Source organism: Protopterus annectens, chromosome 12.part0, assembly GCF_019279795.1.
Source record: "Protopterus annectens isolate FY-2018-M chromosome 12.part0, PAN1.0, whole genome shotgun sequence".
NCBI classification, from domain to species: Eukaryota; Metazoa; Chordata; order Ceratodontiformes; family Protopteridae; genus Protopterus; species Protopterus annectens.
This window is the reverse complement of record NC_056746.1, coordinates 788,784,251-788,799,246: the sequence shown is the minus strand read 5'-3', so window position 1 is coordinate 788,799,246 and position 14,996 is coordinate 788,784,251. Positions and strand designations below refer to the sequence as shown.

General features: G+C 44.8%; 1 protein-coding gene across 5 annotated transcripts in view; it reads right to left on the bottom strand.

The window, feature by feature from the left end:
* Nucleotides 1-14,996, bottom strand: part of ACSL1 (acyl-CoA synthetase long chain family member 1) — a 1,450,848-nt gene that overhangs the window by 692,985 nt on the left and 742,867 nt on the right. The window lies entirely within an intron of this gene.

Here is a 14,996-nt window from a genome sequence, read left to right as displayed (position 1 = left end):
GTAGAAATGGTTAAAGTTAACAGATCACTGCGGTTCAGGCACATGTAAAGAAAACAATCTGGTGACGATGACTTGGGATAGACGGGAAGAAGGCAAGAAGAAATGAGCGCATCCAGCAAAGAGATGGATGGATTGTGTGAGAGACGTCCTGCGAAAGTCAGGCATGAGCATCAAAGATACCAAACAAGATGTTAAGTGCTCAAAACCATAAACTCTTAAAAATACACAAAAGAGCACTTCGGAAAGCCACCAACGATCTCTTGAGCTAAAAGTTTTTTTATTCCAAAACGGACACAGTAAAAAACAAAACGTACACACATAAATGCTTAAACTTTAGCTGCGTTTTCATCAAAGCCAAGAAATAAAAAGACTTTTAGCTCAAGAGATCGTTGGTGGCCTTCCGAAGTGCTCTTTTGTGTATTTTTAAGAGCGACAAAGATGGCAGGAGAGTGGCATTGAATAGACAGAGATTGTTAACACCCCAACCCCATGTAGAAAATGGTAAAAGGAGGGGGGGGTCGAAGATGTATGTATAACAAAATGCAATTCTAACTAATGGTGTGCATATATGTGAGGAAAGAACTGATAAGACTGCAGTACACTGGAATTAACTGGAAACAACTGAAATGAGACTGAAATAAAAGTCTTTATCTGTTAATTACCCAAACTTGTGCTGAACATGTGCCAGTCTCTCCTTATTGTCCAAGTCTTTTGTACTTCTCAGAATGAATTCTGCAAACACTGTCGTTTGGTCAACGCTTTATTAGAATTTCACAATATCCAAATACTGTCTTCATTAACAGTGCTGACAAACAATACCAGTCTGTAGAAATGCTGGTTACAATAACAGTGCTGCTAAATCTATCCAACGTTTCTGCACTTGTATTCTGATTCTCCTAAATAACAAACTGAAACAGTCTTTTCTGACCGGTCTTCTGTACTCAGGCTCAAGTGTCTGTACTGTAGAGATCCTTCTACATACAAGTCCAAAAGCTAACTCATATTCTAAAATGCTGGATATTTAATAATTTCTGCATGTCAGTCCAATGCAACTGACTTCACTGTGTCTGAAGTTATATTCTAATAATATCAAAACCCTTTAATGCTTTACACACCTCTTTAGCCTTGGTTTCGAAGCCTGGTTTTGCATGTGCCTCATCTAGCATATCTTTTCTTTGAGAAAAGAACACTCTGTATTTTCTGTATTTCTGTATTTTCTGCACATCTCATGCTTAGCCAGCAAGATTGTATCTTTCCTTTCTAATAAACTGTTTCTCTGAAACTGAATGCAAACATTTCTGACTATATTTTCGGGCCTTATTCTACCTTTATGTACTATAGTGAATTCACCAAGAATACCCTAACTCTAGCATGTGACAAGACTTGCAGGGTGTAATGTCTGTAAAGGAAAGTAAATGCTTTGTCATGCTGATTTTAAAATTGTGAACTATGGATTTCACTGTTAATCACTGTAAACAATTATCCTGATAGAAAAGAAGACCTAAACTGTATGGAGGGGGGACAGAACAGGTTGTAATGGGGGTGGAGGAATTATGCTGATGCAGTTCATTGCTTCATAGGTAGGTAATAGCCTATCAGCCCAGGGACTAAGTAAGCCTAGCCAACAAGGTTCTCTGGCTTACGCCACTCAAGAAAGTTAATTTCCTGTGCCCCTTTCGGGCAGAGCCATAGAAGTGATCCCCGGGCTGTATTTCCTATTTCCCATCCTCTCATCAAGACTGATAATGAGGAACTCTGCCTGACATAGATGGGCAGCCTGTTCCAGAGTATAGGAAGTCTCTGGGACAGGAATCTAACCCTCCAGCATGTCCTATTTATTCTGGTGACAAGGTTTAGGTCCCTAGAGCATGTAGCTCGGAGGGATTGGGATTTCTTAAGGTGTAGCATGTCCAACAGCTCTGGGTTTAACATAGCTTTATATGTTAGGCAGAGATGTCCTCGGAGTAGGCGATATACTAGAGTAAAGCTGGAGTTTTTTGAGACGGTCAGTGTAGGGCATTTGTTTGAGGCTAGCAATACTCTTTTGTGAGGTACTTTTGTGGCCTTTCCAGCTGCTGCAGATGTCTTGTGAGGTACATTCAAAAAAGGGGCGTTGTAACCTATAATGGGTCTAATGAGTGCCGAGTAGAGGGGAACAATGACCTCTTTTTTCCTGGATGAGAACCCTTTTGTGATGCGGTGTGCCACATAGAAGGATTTCCTGACTACTGTGACGATGTGATTATCAAAGGAGAGACACTGTCGCCCTGGGTCCCAAGGTCTCTTCTCACACATTTGGCATTAAGTAGACTGCCGTTTATGTGGTAGTTCATGGATACAGAGTTTTTACCAAAGGGGACGACAGTGCACTTTTTGGCAGTGAGCTTAAGGCCATGCCTCTTGACACCAGGCATCTGTCTCAGTAAGGATCTTCTGTAGGATGTCCACATCATTTGGGGACTCTACTATGGCTCCTAGTTTGCAGTCATCTGCAAACTACATTAGCCAGAGGCCTTCTGTGTTAGCCTGTACTTCAGAGAAGTAGATACCAAACAGGAGAGTTCCCAGGACTGAGCCCTGTGGTACTCCACTTGTTACTGGTTTGAAGTCAGATTTGGAGTCTGCAACTTTTACAGTGTGGGTTCTGTCAGTGAGCCAGCTGGCAACCCATCTTGTGACGTAGGGATTTATACCTAGTTTTAGTGAGTTTAGCTATAATTCCAGAATGCGGGGTGGTGTCAAAAGCCTTGGAGAGGTCAAGATAGGCTGTGTGAACCACCTTACCCTTGTCTACAGCTTTGGTGACTGCCTCAGAGAAGTCAATCAGGTTCAGAAGGTATGATCTACCTTTTACAAACCCAAACTGGGTGGGGTCCAGAGTTTGGAGGTTACCAATGTCTTTGTTTAAGAGTTCCATAGGTTGGTACTAGGCTATCAGCCCTAGAGCCTATACAAGCCTAGCCATAACAATTCCCTGGCTATTTCTTCCCACACTATTACTTCCCTGGACCCCTGTCTAGCAGGGCGACTGACGTGATCCCTGGAGTGAATTTCTTTTCTCCCATCCAATCATCAAATTTCCTTTTGAAGAGGGCCAAAGAGGTGCTCTGCTTGACATGTATGGGCAGTCTATTCCAGAGTCTGGGGAGTCTCTGTGTCAGGAATCTATCCCTCCAGCATGTTTTGTTTACTGTGATGACCAGGTTTAGATCCCTGGAGTGTGTGGCTCTGAGGGATTGGGATTTCTTTAAGTGTAGCATGTCCAACAGCTCTGGGTTTGACATGGCCTTGTATGTTAAGCAGAGATCGCCTCTGAGTAAACAATATGCAACAGAGTATAGCTGGAGTTTTTTAAGGCGGTCAGCATAGGGCATCTGCTTTAGGCCTGTGATTCTTTTAGTGAGGTATTTCTGTGGCCTTTCCAGTTGTTGCAGATGTCTTGAGAGGTACATACCAAATGGGGCGTTGTATTCTATAATGGGTCTAATGAGGGAGGAGTACAGTGGGACAATGACCTCCTTTTTTCTGGATGAAACGTCCTTAGTGATTAGGTGTGCCACATAGTATTTCCTGACTATTGTGGCGAGGTGGTTATTGAAGGTGAGACCACTGTCCACCTGTGTCCCTAAGTCTCTTATCACACTTTCGGTTTAGTGTACTGCCACCTATGTGGTAATTCGCGGGTACATGTTTTTTTCCCAAAGGGGATAACTATACATTTCCTGGCATTGAGCTTGAGCCCATGGCTCTGGCACCAAGAATCTGTTTCTGTAAGGCCCTTTTGTAGAGTATCGACATCATTTGGGGGTTCAATAATGGCTCCCAATTTGCAGTCATCTGCGAACTTTGTTAGCCAGAGTCACGTAGTGTTGGCCTCTACTTCAGAGAAGTAGATGCCAAACAAGAGAGTTCCCAGGATTGAATCCTGAGGTACTTCACTTGTCTGGAGCTGGATTTGGAGTCAGCTACCTTTACAGTGTGGGTTCTGTCAGTAAGCCAGTTGGCAACCCATCGAGTGATGTAGGGATTAATGCCCAGCTTAGTAAGTTTATCTATGATCCCAGAGTGGAGGATGGTGTCAAAGGACTTGGCGAGGTCCAGATAAGCTGTGTGGACTGCCTTACCCTCATCCACGGCTCTGTAGACTGATTCGAAGAAGTCAATCAGGTTCAGGAGACAAGATCGGCCCTTCACAAACCCAAATTGGGTGGGGTCCAGTGTTTTACGGTTGCCAATGTCTTTGTTTATAAGTTCCATGATAATACGTTCCATGGCCTTGCAGATCAGGCTTGTCAGACTGATAGGGCGGAAGTTCCCAGGATCCAAGGTGGATCCCCCCTTGTGGAGTGGGATAATTGTAGCTGTGTGCCACTCAGTGGACATGAAGCTTGAGGTGAGGGTATGATTAAACATGACACTTCGGTGTGGTGCCAGTTCATTTTGTAGTTCATGTAGTACACAGCCCAGGATGTCATCTGGTCCCATGGATGCTGTATTCTTAAGCTTTGGAGAGTGCGTTTTTTACCTGTGTGGCCGTATTACCGGAATTTGGCAATCTTCCAGTATTGAGCTGGGCCATTTAGGGGATGAGAGGGGGGTGAAGTTTGCACTGAATCGATCTGCCACGATATTGGCAATATCCTTGGGATCAGTATATTTAATGTCATTCTGTTGTAGTTCAGAGCAGATCTGAGCATTGCCATTTAGATTCTTGACAGTTATAGAATGCCTTGTGGTTGTCTTTGGAATCTTTGGCAATTTTATTTTCGTAACTAGCTTTGGAGGATTTTATGAGGGATCTCAGCTTCTTACCGAGGCTGGTAAGGGAATTTTTTGCATCCTGGGATTTTCCTCTTTTTTGCAACAGTTTCTTCCTTTTGTTGTAAAGTTTGTTTATAACAGGGGACCACCACATTGGCTTTCTTTTTTTGGGGGAGAGAATCTTGGTTCTATTTGGGATGGCACAATTCATGCATGAGTGGATGTGCTTGTACAGTGCTTTAGTGTAGGACTCAGCAGTCGAACTTTCAGTTCCCGTCTGCATGGGTGTCATGAAGTTTGTAACTTCTGACTTGAGTAGCATGAAGTTGGCTTTGGAGAAGTTTTTTTATGGAGGTTTCCTTACTGGGGGGTGGGGGTGGGATATGTATGTTAAGGGTGATTAGCTTATGGTCTGATCTGACCAACAAGGGGGTGACCATAGGTGTGGAGCATCGATTTCCCATGTTGGTAATGACCAGGTCTAGGATATTGGAGCTCCTGGTGGGACTATGGATTAGTTGATCCAGGGCTTTGGAATTTATGAATTCCAAGAACTGTTGGGCAAAGGTGTTGGTACATGAGTAGTTTTCCCAGTTAATGGCAGGGTAGCTGAAATCACCCAGTATTAGGGTGTTTGGTTGTAAATTTAATATTTTCCAGTATGTTTAGAAAGGTGCAGTGAGAATTTTGGGGCATGGTGGGGGATCTGTAGCAAGCTACAATTTGGATTGCAGTCTTAGCTAGTGTTAGTTGCACCTGTAGAATTTCAGACGCATTGTGTTGGGCAACTAACCTGGTGGTGTGAATATCCTTAGTGAATATGGACACTCCTCCACCTTTAGTGTTTCGATCCTGGTTTGGTGGCCGAGAAGTATGGTAAGAGTTGTAGCCTGGTATTGCAGGGGTGCTCTCTGGAGCCTTGAACCATGTCTCAGTTACTGCACAGGTATCGATGTTCTCCATTTTTAGGAGTGCATTTTGAGGTTTAGACTTCTAGCATCGAGTAGCATTACCTTCAGATTTCGCATGCTTGTACCGGTTACGGTGGTGGGTTTGTCCTTTGAACTTTGCCTAAAAAAGGGACTATAGGGTTGGCAAGAGCCTTTGCCAGTAACCTGAATCCCAGGGGCGACAGGTGCAGACCATCTCTGGCAAAGCATCGTGGTCTGTCGATCATGTCGTCCCAGGCAGACAGATACTGGATCCCCTTTGAATGACACCAGAAGCTTAGCCAATTGATGAAGTCAATTATTTTGTCCTTATATTGTGGTATCATTCTGGGCGAAGGCAGGATGCTACTCAGGGCTAGGGTCATACCTGCCTGGGCCACATGATCAGAGAGCTGTTCCATGTCTCTTTTCATGTAGTCCAGGGAGGTACGATTGAAGTAATTCATTCCAACATGGACAATGACAGAGTCATATTTGTACTTGCTGTGGAGTGACTTGAGTGCATGAGTTATGTAGCGGATCCTAGCACCCGACAGGCAGCTCACTGTAATTTTCTCCTTGTTCAGCCAGGTGAGTGGGATATCAGTATGCCTGACTATACAGTCACCTATGACTAAAGTGTTAGGTACGTTGTCTTGCCTTAGAGGCTGTTGCTGGGTGGCACACTGGTGTTGTGAGCTATGTTACACTTTGGTTGTGATTGGTGTTTGTTTGCGTTTCAGCTTCGGAGGTCCTTGTTGCTTGGGCAGGTTACAGTTAAGGGCCTCCGCATATGTGGATTTAGTGTTGCTGTGTGTGGGTGTTGGTGGTGTGAGTTAAGAAGGTCTATGTGTTGCTTGAGGTGTAGTGCGGGTGTTAACCTTCTCCTCTTGACTGTCTGGCACAACTTTGGGTGGAGAGAGCTTTGCTTCCAGTTTGGCTATGTAACTGCATCTCTCACAGGCTGTAGTGTTGGGTGGTAGGAGGAATGGGTGGTCTGTGTACATGAGGCAATTGCTGAATTGCCCCAGTATGCCCAGATTCACCAGGTGGACAGGAGAAATCAACGGAAGCTGACCCTTGGACATGCCTGGTTTGGTGCTTTTTTTTTTTTGAAAAGTACAGGAGCTATTTTTCCTTACCTTAGCAAGGTACTTTGCAATTATAGGCTGTTTAGTGCCTATGCTTAATTTCTCCTTATTAATAAGGAGAGTTGAGTGCCTGTATCAGTTTAAGGCTTCCTAGTGCTTTGCAGCAGGTATTAGAGCAAGTGGTATTCACAGGGATGCTTAAAGGTAAGATTAAAAAAAATGGTTTATCCTAAACACTGCAGTGTGCACTAGAGAAGTTAGATGTGAAAGTGGGTAACTTAAGCTTTACCTGTCTGAAAAGTTAAGTTTTAGTGGAGAGTCACTATTTTTAAAAAAGCAAGATAGATTGAAAGGGGGTGATCACTTTTGTATTTCGGTACTATGGAATACAGTAGAATGGCCAATAAATTTAAATAGTTGAAGGGGAGTGATTTCACAAAATGATAATTTTGTGCTTACTCACACAAGCCAGTGAAAGCAGAAAGGAAATGAGATATATGGTCAAATTAACGTAAAAGGCAGGCAACTAAAAAGACAGCGGTATTTAAGAACATGACAGTGTGGGGGGTGGGGAAACATTTCTGCCATGATGATACGTCCCATGGCCTTTCAGACCAGGCTCGTCAGACTAATAGGGTGATAGTTCCCAGGATCAGTGGTGGCTCCCCCTTTGTGAAGTGGGATAACTGTTGCTGTGCGCCATTCAGTGGGCACAAAGCCTGATGTGAGACTATGATTGAACATAGTGCTTAGGTGGGGAGCCAGTTCATTCTAAAGTTTGTGTAAAACGCAGCCTAGGATGTTGTCCACTCCCATGGATGCTGTGTTTTTGGTTTTAGAGTGTGCAGCTTTTACCTGCATAGATGTGATTACAGGGACTCTGCCATTCTTCCTGTATAGATATGGGCCCTTTAGGGGGTGAGAGGGGGGGTAATGTTAGCACTGAACCTATCTGCCAGGATGTTGGCAATATCAGTTGGTTCTGTAATTTTCGTGCTGTTGTGCTGCAACTCAGAGCAGATCTGGGTGTTGCCATTGAGATTCTTGACATAGCTACAGAATGCTTTGTGGTTGCCCTTAGAATCGGTGGCTATTTTGTTTTCGTAGCTAGCTTTGGAAGATCTTATACGGGGATCTCAGCTTCTTGCTGAGGCTGACCAGGCAGATCCTCCACTCATGGGATTTTACTCGCTTTTGCAACAGTTTCTTCCTTCTGTTGTAGTGTTTGTTTATGGCAGGGGATCACCACATTGGTTTTCTTTTTTTTGGAGGAGAGAGTCTTGGTTCTGTTTGGGATAGCACGATCCATGCACTCGTTTAAGTGCTTATAGAGTGCATTTGTGCAGGATTCAGCAGTCATAACTGTATTGTCCATCTGCATGGGTGTCATGAAGGTCACCACTTCTGTCTTAAGAAGCATGAAGTTGGCTTTGGAAAATTTTTTTACTGTGATCTCCTTAATGGTGGGTGGGGGTGGGATGCAGATATCTAGGGTGATTAGCCTATGGTCAGATCTCACCAACGAAGGAGTTGATTTCAGGTGTGGAACACTAGTCACTCATGTTGGGAAAGACTAGGTCTAGGATATTGTTGCCCCTGGTGGGGGTGTGGATAAGTTAATCCAGGGCATTGGAATTTATGAATTCCAGAAAGCATTGAACGAAGGAGTTGGTACATGAGTAGTTTTCCCAGTTAATGGTGTGGTAGTTGAAATCGCTCATTATTAGGGTGTTTGGTTGAACCCTAATATTTTCCAGTATATCAAGAAAAGAAGAGTGGGAATCCTGGGGCATGGTGGGGAATCTGTAGCAAGCTACAATTTGGATTGCAGTTTTGCCCAGAGTTAGTTGCACTTGGATAATCTCGGATGCATTATGCTGCGCAACTAGCCTGGAGGTGTGGATATCCTTAATGAGTATAAACACTCTTCTGCCTTTGGTGTTCTGGTCCAGGTTAGATGGCCAAAAAGTGTGGTATGAGTTATAGCCTGGTAATGCAAGGCTGCTCTCTAGAGCCTTGGAACCAGGTCTCAGTCACTGCATAGATATCAATGTTCTCCATTTTAAGGAGTGTCTCGAGTGAGTGCATTTTGAGATTTAGACTTCTAGCATTGAGTAGCATTACCCTCAGTTTTTGCTTGCCTGTTCCTGTTACGGTGGTGAATTTGTCATTTGAACCTTGCCTAACAAAGGCACTACAGGGGCAGCAAGAGCCTTAGCCAGTATCCGGAATCCCAGGGGCGACAGGTGCAGGCCATCTCTGGCAAAGCATCGTGGTCTGCCGACCATGTCGTCCCAGGCAGAGAGATACTGGATCCCCTTAGAATAACACCAGAAGCTTAGCCAATTGTTGAAGTCAATCATTTTGTTCTTGTACTGCGGTATCATTCTGGGAGATGACAGGATGCTACTCTGGGCTAGGGACATATCTGCCTGGACTACAAGATCGGAGAGCTCTTCCATGGCTCTTTTCATGTAGTCCAGGAAAGTACGTCACAGGTCATTCACACCAACATGGACAATGACAGAATCATATTTGTACTTGTTGTGGGGTGACCTGAGTGCGTGGGTTATGTGGTGGATCCTGGCACCTGACAGGCAGCTGACAGTAACCTTCTCCTTGTTTAGCCTGGTGAGTGGGACATCAATATGCCTGACTATAGAGTCACCTATGACTAGTGTGTTGGGTACGTTGGTTTGCCTTATGGGCTGTGGCTTACTGGCACGCTGAGTCTGTGGGCTGTGTGTCATTTGGGTTGTATTGGGGGGTGGAGGTTGCTTGCGTTTCTGGTTTGGAGGTCTCTGTTGCCTGAGCAGACTATTGAGAGCCTCTGCGAATGTTTTTGTGTTTCTATGTGTGGATTTTGGTGGTGTAGGTTTAGTGGGGACTATGTGAGGAGTGTGGTGTGGTGAAGTGTTTACCTTCTCCTCTTGACTGTCAAGTGCAGTCTTGGTTGGAGAGAGCTTTACCTCCAGTTGATGAGTGATTCAGTAATGCACCTTGTCATGTCATGTACAACAGTATGAATTTCTGGAAAATGTTGCCAAATGCTGACTGGCAAAATCATCAAGAACAGTCCAACACAACAAATCTATTAAAATATATCCTACCTGCACTTTATTGAAGATAACTTTGTCCCACACGCTGTTATTCCGCACAACCCCACTTCGAAGTTCTGCCTCTTTTCTCTTTGAAGCAAACTCCAGTAGCCATCTCTTGATAGGTGTATTTGCCTGGTTAAAAATCTAAAGAAAGAAAGACATGCTAAAACTATCTTCAATCCACTATTACCACACACATTATTTCAGGAGCAGAGCTGAATTATGCAGGCAGATAATAGGCAGACACTTGAAGGCCACAATCAACTGTCCATTGAAATGTCATTAGCAGTGTCAGAAAGAGACTGATAAAACTGAAAAGTGGTAATAATAAAATATTTGGAAAAATGTAAATAATCAATACCCTAATAAGTCACTTGAAGGATATTTATTAGTAGAATAGGAAATTCTTGCTGGGGTTGGCTCATCTGTATCAAAGGCCTGGGGAGAATGGCCTACAATACAAGATAGGATCTGAACAAAAAGTTGACAATGTTAGAGACAAACAGATAAGTATGATAAACAGTGTTGCGGCAAGGTGAAAGAAATTGCTCCAATTATATTTCATAAAGAGTTGCCGTCTAGATGATGGTCACAGTTGACATAACACCTCGACTCCATGAGGAAAAGGATGTTGTGGATGGATGTAGAAAACAACATCGAAACATCAAATATGTACAAGCTACAAATACCAGCATGCTGTAAACACTAGGCAGTGGTATACAAATAACACAATCATTCAGGAAATGGCAAAAAAAAAACAAAGTAGATTATAAAGTTACAAAATATAAATGTAAAGAAAAGTCCACAGAATATTTTTTTTATTCTCTAAAATTGTTACCAAAGTAAGTGGACTGGTCTGGATGACCCTTCTCACTCATGAATTGGAGAAAATGACAACAGTAAAGGGCAGTTTATCTGGCATAATTTCTAGAACAGTGTATAGTAAAATATGTGTAAATGTAATTATGGTGCAGTATAGCTGGCACATACTTGCAACATACTCTACTTTCAGTACAGGATCCTGTTTTCATTTAGTGAAAATAGAGTACGCACTGTTAGCAGTCTTGCATAGAGGTTAGAAGAGTGGAGTGTTGCAAATAGCATGGGTGGATGAAACATCTGCACTATTTGCGCCCGAATACAGTTTTTAGTGAGGCTCAGAAGCTAATTCTGGGCTATTTCATTCTTCTTTAGGTAGGGAGTTCCGAATACTTGGGGCTAGATTTGGAGAGTTCTCTGATTCACAGGGTGAAAGGACAACACTGCAAAGCAATAGCAGAACAGCATGCATTTGTTAGGCTAGCTGAGCAGGCACGGTTCCACAGAGTCTGGATGTTCCCACACCCTTGAGAGATCAAATCTAGGAGCTCATCAGGCGGAGACACAGGAGGCGGAGGCTGAGCCCGAAGGCCTTGAGGAACACCGACTCGTCAGAGGAAGGGGGTTTGGTCTGCCAGCTGCCTCGTTGTTTGAGGATTTCCAAGATGTCCGCAAAGGAGACATCATCCGAGGACGACTTGGGGGACCCTTCCGCATCATCAAGATCGGTGTCCGAGGTGAGAGACTCGTCAGGGGAGTCGACGTGCTTCCTCTTGCACTGTCTTTTCCTTGGGGGTTCCTCCGAAGACTCTTCAGAGGGACCTCCAGGAAGGGGGGAACCCCCAATGGGGGTGACCTCAGGCCCCAGGGCTCCGCTGTCTTGAGACAGGGGAACTACAAAGGAACCAGTCTCCATGCCTAGGGAAGGTGTCGGTGAGACGGTGGAGGTAGCCAAAGAAGATTTGGCCAAAGCACTCCTCATGGCTCTAAAGGCCGGACCCCCAGAATCCTGGGAAGGTCTGACCCAAAGCCATAACAGCAGACGGCACTCCCACAGCCGACCCACTGAGAGAGAGGCTCGGAACCGAAAACATCGGTCCCGAAGCGTCACCCCCGGGGCCGACCGAAGAGGTCCGTGTACCGAACTCCGACCCGAAGGCCGGGGTAGGAGTAAGGGTCAGAGCCGACCCGGAAACCTCCATCGGCTCCACCAGCACCGACTCCAATGGTACCGAGGCTGTTGGAGGAGGAACCAAGGCTAAAGGGTGGACCATCGGCTCCGGAGCCGACTGGGCTGGAGCCGAAACTAACTTTTGGAAGACTGGAGACTGAAACAGCCTTTGGAGCACCCTGTCAATGTCCGAATCTGACATCTTGGAAGACCGGGAGGAGATCGAACGGGTCCGAGTAGACTTCTCCACCGGCTCCAAAGGACTGGGGGACCGGCTCCTAATTGTCTCTATCAATATCGGTGCTGAAGGAGACTCCATTGTAATTTCCCTCGGTGCCGAAGAGGGCTTCGGCGCCGAAGGGGAAGAGTCTGAGCGGGCAACTCTCATCGGCTCTGAAATCAGTGGAGCCGATGAAGGTGACCAGCCTCTCAAAGCTCCAGCCCTCGGCTCCGAAGTCCGTGGAGCCGATGGAGAAGCCTGCCGAGATTTCTTAGAGGTCGGTTCCGATGGGCTGGTCGGAGCCGACGATTTCTTTTTCTTAGAGGGAGAAGAGGAGGAAGATAAAGCCTCCTCAAAAGTAGGTTTGATAATCCCTTTTAATATCAATTTATTCTTCCTCTCTTGGAGGACCCGAGAGGAAAAAGCGTGACAAATGCTACAAGACTCCTGAAGGTGTTTGGGGCCTAAACAATACATGCATAAGGAGTGATCATTGGTAATGGACATCTTGTAACTGCATAGAGTACATTTCTTAAACCCCGATGGTCTATGTTCTTTAGACATAATTGTACACAGTCACTACACACTAATGTAGAAGGAAAGAATAAGACAATGCCCAACTCTATTACTACACTAATAGGAAACTCAAACAGCAGATTCAAGAACCCTCTAACTAAAAACGGGTACTTGACCAACTAAAAGGACCAAAAAGGCACCACAAACTGACACAAAAGACGCACTCACGCGAGAAGGCCCTCTAACTTAAACGGAAACCTTTCCCTGAAGACAAAATTACCACAAAAAATCAATAAAACTCACACAAACCACAACGCTAGCTGTTAAAACAGCTTTTGGATCAAATTTAAGAAATTTCCTGACAGAAAAGTCTTAGCTCAGCCAAGTCGGAGACCACGTCTTAGCTTGTAAAGCGGCAAACGAGATCTGGGGAATTGTGGTGATGCATCCTGGGATATAGAATAGCTCAGCCAATAAGAGACTTCGCTCTATAGTATAGCGTGCCGAGTCGGAGCCGAGGATCGGCTCCGAACCCATCAGTACAGAATGTAGGCGAGATAGGATCACATAACATCTGTTACTGTGCGCCATTCAGTAGGCACAAAGCCTGATGTGAGACTATGATTGAACATGGTGCTTAGGTGGGGAGCCAGTTCATTCTTAAGTTTGTGTAAAATGCAGCCTAGGATGTTGTCCAGTCCCATGGATGCTGTGTTTTTGGTTTTAGTGTGTGCAGCTTTTACCTGCATAGATGTGATTACAGGGACTCTGCCATTCTTCCTGTATAGATATGGGCCCTTTAGGGGGTGAAAGGGGGGTAATGTTAGCACTGAACCTATCTGCCAGGATGTTGGCAATTATCAGTTGGTTCTGTAATTTTCATGCTGTATTGCTGTAACTCAGAGTAGATCTGGGTGTTGCCATTGAGATTCTTGACATAGCTATAGAATGCTTTGTGATTGCCCTTAGAATCGGTGGCTATTTTGTTTTTGTAGCTAGCTTTGGAAGATCTTATAAGGGATCTCAGCTTCTTGCTGAGTCTGACCAGGCAGATCCTCCACTCATGGGATTTTACTCGCTTTTGCAACAGTTTCTTCCTTCTGTTGTAGTGTTTGTTTATGGCAGGGGATCACCACATTGGCTTTCTTTTTTTTTGGAGGAGAGAGTCTTGGTTCTGTTTGGGATAGCACGTTCCATGCACTCGTTTAAGTGCTTATACAGCGCATTTGTGCAGGATTCAGCAGTCATAACTGTATTGTCCATCTGCATGGGTGTCATGAAGGTCACCACTTCTGTCTTAAGCATGAAGTTGGCTTTGGAAAATTTTTTTACTGTGGTCTCCTTAATGGTGGGTGGGGGTGGGATGCAGATATCTAGGGTGATTAGCCTATGGTCAGATCTGACCAACGAAGGAGTTGATTTCAGGTGTGGAACACTAGTCACTCATGTTGAGAAAGACTAGGTCTAGGATATTGTTGCCCCTGGTGGGGGTGTGGATAAGTTAATCCAGGACATTGGAATTTATGAATTCCAGAAAGCATTGAACGAAGGAGGTGGTACATGAGTAGTTTTCCCAGTTAATGGTGGGGTAGTTGAAATCGCCCATTATTAGGGTGTTTGGTTGAACCCTAATATTTTCCAGTATATCAAGAAAAGAAGAGTTGGAATCCTGTGGCATGGTGGGGAACCTGTAGCAAGCTACAATTTGGATTGCAGTTTTGCCCAGAGTTGGTTGCACTTGGATAATCTCGGATGCATTATGCTGCGCAACTAGCCTGGAGGTGTGGATATCCTTAATGAATATGGACACACTTCTGCCTTTGGTGTTCTGGTCCAGGTTAGATGGCCAAAAAGTGTGGTATGAGTTATAGCCTGGTAATGCAGGGGTGCTCCCCAGAGCCTTGAACCAGGTCTCAGTCACTGCATAGATCTCGACGTTCTCCATTTTAAGGAGTGTCTCGAGTGAGTGCATTTTGAGATTAGACTTCTAGCATTGAGTAGCATTACCCTCAGTTTTTGCTTGCCTGTTCCTGTTACGGTGGTGAATTTGTCATTTGAACCTTGCCTAACAAAGGCACTACAGGGGCAGCAAGAGCCTTAGCCAGTATCTGGAATCCCAGGGGCGACAGGTGCAGGCCATCTCTGGCAAAGCATCGTGGTCTGTCGACCATGTCGTCCCAGGCAGAGAGATACTGGATTCCCTTAGAATAACACCAGAAGCTTGGCCAATTGTTGAAGTCAATCATTTTGTTCTTGTACCGCGGTATCATTCTGGGAGATGGCAGGATGCTACTCTGGGCTAGGGACATACATGCCTGGACTACAAGATCGGAGAGCTCTTCCATAGCTCTTTTCATGTAGTCCAGGGAAGTACGTCATAGGTCATTC